Source organism: Vicia villosa, linkage group LG3 (assembly GCF_029867415.1).
Source record: "Vicia villosa cultivar HV-30 ecotype Madison, WI linkage group LG3, Vvil1.0, whole genome shotgun sequence".
Taxonomy (NCBI): Eukaryota; Viridiplantae; Streptophyta; class Magnoliopsida; order Fabales; family Fabaceae; genus Vicia; species Vicia villosa.
Genome location: NC_081182.1, coordinates 215,644,160 through 215,650,519, shown reverse-complemented (window position 1 = coordinate 215,650,519; position 6,360 = coordinate 215,644,160). Strand labels below are relative to the sequence as shown.

At 28.7% G+C, this 6,360-nt stretch overlaps 1 pseudogene; it reads right to left on the bottom strand.

Annotated features, from left to right (window-relative positions):
• Positions 1-1,044: 1,044 nt before the first annotated feature.
• LOC131657373 (protein ZINC INDUCED FACILITATOR-LIKE 1-like) lies at positions 1,045-5,479 on the bottom strand (annotated as a pseudogene).
• Between the last annotated feature and the right edge of the window lie 881 nt (positions 5,480-6,360).

The window sequence follows — 6,360 nt, the reverse complement described above, 5'->3', positions numbered from 1 at the left end:
GGGAGCACCCGTGCCTGGCGTCGGGCAGCCCGCGGGGAGCTTTAGGTCGAGCAAAGGGTAGACGAGCAGTCTTCGCTCTTTGGCGCTGCGAAACATTTTGGGCCCCCAAGATTAAATGGGCCGGAAGTAGATTGGGCCGAATCTTGGCCCAGTCCAGAACAGGTGGTAATCTTGATCAAAGCTTGTAAGCAAGATCAAACTCTTTGTTAATAATTTTGTGGGGACCAAAATATGTCATTTTTTAATAGAGACTAAAAATAAAATTTAAAATATTTATTGGGATTAAAACATCCTTAACCCAAAAAAATAGTATTATAACCCAAAAATAAAAGTTTGAAATCTCTCCAATTTAACATAAAGACAATGAGCTTCATAAAGGCAAAAAAATAGAATAATGATGAATATTCACAAGAAACCAAGCATGACGTCTAGAGTTCTTCCCTCTATAGTGCCTCTAACTGTCCCTGGCACCAGCTCATTAATTTTGATGACCTTGTTTATGTCTAGCAACATATATTACTTCGACACAAGGGATTTCAATCACAACAATGCCTTACTATCAAAATTTATTACGGTTACTGCAAAAAGTTCTTCAAACTGTTGAGTGTTGATAATAGTGATTTTTGGAAGTTCACGGTGAATGAATATCAAACCCAACAAACCAAATATATTGTATAGGTTAGTGAAATATAATTATAAATTGTTTTTCATACGCCTGTTCATTCAAAGGGAAAATTTCCATTTATACTTACTCATGATCTTTACATGCAAATTTATAGAATATATATAATTTTATAAGGTATTGGTATTACATCAAATATTATTCAAATGGAACTAAGAAATTCAAGCACAATTAATCTAAGCCAAACCATTAACACCATGTAGTAGAACAAAGTCATCCAACTTAATTCAAATTGGCATCCAATGGTATTATTATAAGGCTGCATTTTTTTTGCTGGTATTCATTGGCAACAAACACTCCCGTTGCTATAACCTCACCATCCTATTGCAAGTAATTCACCTTTTAAGTAAACTTTATTCCTATCAATACAACTGTTACGAGGGTGTTTTTCTTTCGATCAAGAATGGTTTGAATGTAAACAATAATGCAAGTCCTTCAACAACATTGAGCCCGAAGAAAACCACATGGGAGTCTGCAGTTGAATGTACAACGGTGAGTTTCCAATGATATAGACAGAAAATATAACATGTTCCTTAACTATAATGACTCCATAGTTTATAAATATGTAGCATTGTTTCGACATGGACACTTGCTGTATATAATCACTTACATTTTTTCAAATTATTTTCAATGTCTATTTGTGTTTGTAATTCATTTATTGCTCCACAAAAATCCTATCAATAAAATTATAAACAAGATTAAGAAAAATATATGAGGGTCATACCCGGGAGGAAAGAAGCATTCATCCGTTTTTGTGACCAAGTTAATCTGCATTTAGCAAGATCAATGTAAGAACGCGAATTCAAATTGAAGTGTTGGTGCTATATAGTAGTTAGAAAATCTTGAACAAATAAAATCCACAAATAAATAAGCTATATTATCATAATGAAGACCATATACAACACACCTTTTAGGAAGTCTTATTTATATGTCTAATAGATGCTAAAGAAATTATAAGCTAAATATAAACAAGAAAATCAAAGGGTTACTCACAATGCACCAGCTGCAGTTGGACCAATTATCTTGCATGTTGACATAGCCGTTATGCAAATGCCATTTGCTACACCTCTTTGGTGTTGATCCTATTTTCGAAATCAACATTTCATATATCTTATTGCAATTCAATTACAGAACTTTGTAAAAGAAAAAATATATATAAAGAGTAGAAATAAAATCATACCACTGCTTTATTTTGCAGAATGTATAAACCAGTAGAAATTATTTCCTGAATCCATAAAAAAGAATACATTCAGACAAGTTTAATGCAGATAAAATCTTCCAATAAAATTAAACTATTCTTCGTGTTTTAGCGAAGTCAACTTACCATGAAAAGATTCTTTAAAATAGCAGCACTATATATCGATATGTTCAACGTGAAGCCTGACAACATTGTCATGAAGGGGAAGCTTTGCAAGATTGGTATCGATAACACCTACAAATATACAGTAAAAACGTTATTTAAGAAATTAAAAAATAATGAAATGTTGAATCTGAGTTCTTATTGGTATAAAGTTTGAATACTAACCCCTACGATGCGGGCAAGGACTATAGGTCTACAAATTTTTTGGACTGATTGATATATGCCAAGCTGAAATATTATAATAGCTATACCTGAACAATTCACAATTAAATAATTTAGCAACATAGAAATGCAAAACCAATTGAAAAAAAATTGAAAATGGTTCATGTTTATGCATATTATGCCTGAATAAAAATCTTCTATTTCATTTATTGAATGATGAAATTAGCAAATGGAGATATGTTATATACAAGTTTATATGCAAGTGCTATTTATAGATTCATTAATGTCAAAATGTACCTGATGCTGTAAGAATATTGCCAACATCATCAGTTCCAAAGTTCAAACCGCCTAACCTTCGAGGACTTACAGTCCATAATGAGAAAATCTTCAAAAGTAAAATATAGCATAAGAATTATAGATGTACTGATAGATGAATAGTAGAAGAAGAAGAGAGCCATAGTAATACCTCACTAAAAGCAATGTCATGAATTGCAAAAACACAGTAAACAATAATAGATGACATCAAGGGCCAATTTCTTAGAAGGCTTTCATCTTTTTGGATCATTTTATTTTTGTCAGCCTCATTGGTTCCATTTTCTAAAGCTTCAATATTATCAGTTGATACTTTGTGGTTATGAAGTGTCTCCTACATTGATGGAGATATTTTGAGTCATTTTATTGGCAGGATAAATAAGTCGATATTATAAGTTCTTCCAAACGACTTACAAATGCTTATGTCAATAGAGAAACTCTAATAAGTTATCAATCTCACATGCCTTAAATATATGTAAGATTAATGACCAAATATGTTAAAATTTAGGGTTCGTACTGGTAACCAAATGCAGGAAATTGCTACTGCAAGTGCCATAGCTGATACAATCAAGCATGGTAGGAAGTATGGAAACCTGTAAAAATATTTATGTTTTGGGAAGAGAAACTCAGCACAATAATAAAATAAAACAAAATAGAAAATTAAAGATAATTAATAAATAAAATAAAATCCACTTACTTATCCCAAAAGGAATCCTTTGAAAATATATTTGGATATTTTTGGACTGGCTGTAAAAGAAAATTGCACAAACTATTAGAGAAACCAGTGAATTGTAACAAAGTTTTCAATTTTTTTCCCGATAATATATAACTAAATTTCAGAGATCATCCTTTTCAAAACAAAATCACTGATACTGACACGAGTACAAAATACAATACCGACTTGTAGACACCATTAATAATTAAAAAACTGACATATGTCGAGAAACAAACATGTCTTCAATTTGAAGTGTTAGTGGTATATAGCTTGCAACACAAGCTGTCTTATGTACATGTAAAAAGTATTTTTTTTTTGAAGTATTTTACCCTAGAAGTCAGTAGGAACAAATGAAAAAAAACAATTACCATAGCCAAATAACCTCCTAATGCTGGTCCAAATGCCAAACCAACTCCCCAAGCAGCTGAAACCTGAAATCATAACATAAATTAAAATATTTTTATAACAACATAGATGTGATTCAAAGAAATCTGAGATACATTGGTGTGAGGCTTACTGTTGATTGTCCTAAAGCATGGTACTCTTCTCTGAATATTTCAGAAGAATAAGCCTATTAATAAAGAAGATTATGAAGAAACAAGTTTTATAAATAACCTAAGATATTTAGACATTTAAATACACAAATTTCCACATTTTGTTGTGTTAGATGCTGGCGTTTGAAATGAAAATTTTAGTGTCAATTTGTTTTATCTTAAAAAAATGATTTTTTTTATAATTTTTAAAATGATTTTTATAAATAAATTTAAAAATATAATTTTAGTGTCAATTTGTTTTATCTTAAAAAAAATGATTTTTTTTTATAATTTTTAAAATGATTTTTATAAATAAATTTAAAAATAAAAGTTTTTTAATGTTCAAATTTTATAAATTAAAGGATTATTTTTTACATATAGTAAGATAAAAAAATATATATTATTGAAGTTTAAAACATAGTCAAAATAACAAAAATAAAAAAAAAAAGATGTTTCACAAAAATAATACTTATGAAAAGCTATTTAAGAATAGATTTAAATTTAATTGATTATTTTGAAGTTTTAGTAATAAAAAATATTATAGAAATACAAACCTAAAAAGATATATTTAAAAAAAAAAACTATTTAAATTGATTTTGCATTCGAATTTTTCTTTAAAGATATTTTAATAATATTTTTGAACAAAAATATCTAACACTATAAAAATCATTTAAAAAAATTAAAGCAAACATGCTTAAGGATGTTGATTGATGATACCTTCATTGTTCCTAGCAAACCATTAAAACCTCCAAGAAGAAATCTCATCATAATAGCCATCCAAAAACTTGTGCAAAGACCAAATAGTGTGTTGAAAATTACACTGAAATCAAATCATCACCATTGATATAAGTGCTTATGTATAAGTTATTTTGATAATAAAAAATAAAATAAAGTCAAATCATTTTAACATAAGTTATAACTTATAAGTTGCATTCATAAACTATTCCTTAAATCATATAGAAATAAGCTAAAAACAACTTTTTGACATATTAGAAGTTGTTTCCATGAACTCTCTCATATAGTATATTTTAAGTACTTACACTAATAAATAAGCTCAAATAGCTATACTAAAAAAAAAGTATACTTACACAGAAATAATTCCTATAATAAAGACAGGTTTTCGACCATAACGATCAGCTACCATTCCCCATAATATTGAAGTCAAAGCTCTACCAGCCATGAATGCAGATCCTACAAAATTTTCAGTAATAAAGAGCTAAAAAATAAAGAATTTATTATGATTATACACAAGTACACAACACATCAAATAAAGAATCTTACCTACATAACCAGCATAGGTACTAATATCTTCTTCTGTTTCAGCAATATTAAAATCTTTTACCTAATCATATTGCAACATTAAATTAATTAAGATAATTAATTATAATATAATAAAATTAGTGAAATAAATGATCACTCACCATGAAATAAATGTAAGGAAATAGAGAAGCTATAGGAAGTGCTGTAACAATATCACAAAAAAATATATAACAAAAGATTCATTAAATTAAAGTAGAAACAATTTCAATAATAAAATCACTTTATGAAATTGCATTAATATATCATTGATTACAGAAAAAAAAAATTTGCTTACTGGCACATAAAACAACAATCCATATATTGAAAAGATTTCTGAATGTAACATCCTTTTTCAATTCTTTGGCTTCATCCACCTTACAACCAGGACAATTTTCATGATAATATTGTTTCTTCAACAATGGCTGATCATCTCCAAAGTCTTCCATGATTATACTTACCACAACACAGCCTCACTCTTTGTGTAATTTGTTTGCTCATAGCAATCTCTTTTTATATACAAGAAACTAGCAATGAGTGGTAAAATAAAAATTACAATTTACATTTTTTTTGTTTTAATTTACAACTTTTGTTTTGTTCTATAATTGAACACGTTGAAATGTATTTTGAGTATCAAATCAATGAAGAAATGAAAAGGATGTCACATATATGAAAATTGGAGTAAATGTAGCCACAGGTGACAACTTTAAACAATAAGTTAAATGGTCCATAGAGATGGATGTCACAATGTTAACTGGTCCATGGAGATGGATGTAGTAATTAGTAAATTCATGAAGTGCAATTATTATAATTCTACCAAAAAGTGACCACAAACATTAGTGACCGTATAATTGTTTTTATTTAATAGGGCGTTGATTTATATTTTTTTAATTTCCTATATATTAACTCTGTCGGAGATAATCATATTCAACCTACCATCGATGTTAAATAAAAATTTTAATTGAGATTCAAATATTAATAATTTTTGATATCATACTTTTGGTCAAGACCTTCCTCTTTCAACCTTAAACGTCGTCACTTTTCTTGTTCTTCTTCTCTATTTCTTAGAGGGGTGATTTAGGATCGATTTTGATCCAAAATCACCCCTTAAATCGTTTTTATTTTTCTATTAGCTAAATAAGTAATTTTTGCATATATTTAGTGTTTCATTATTTTATGTAGTCAAAAAATTGGGATTCAAATATTAATCCATCATTGTGTGAATCAAAGTCTAAATCATTTCACTAAATCCAATTTTATAATTGGTGTTTCAAAATCCAGGGCGGACCGGCCGGTCGAA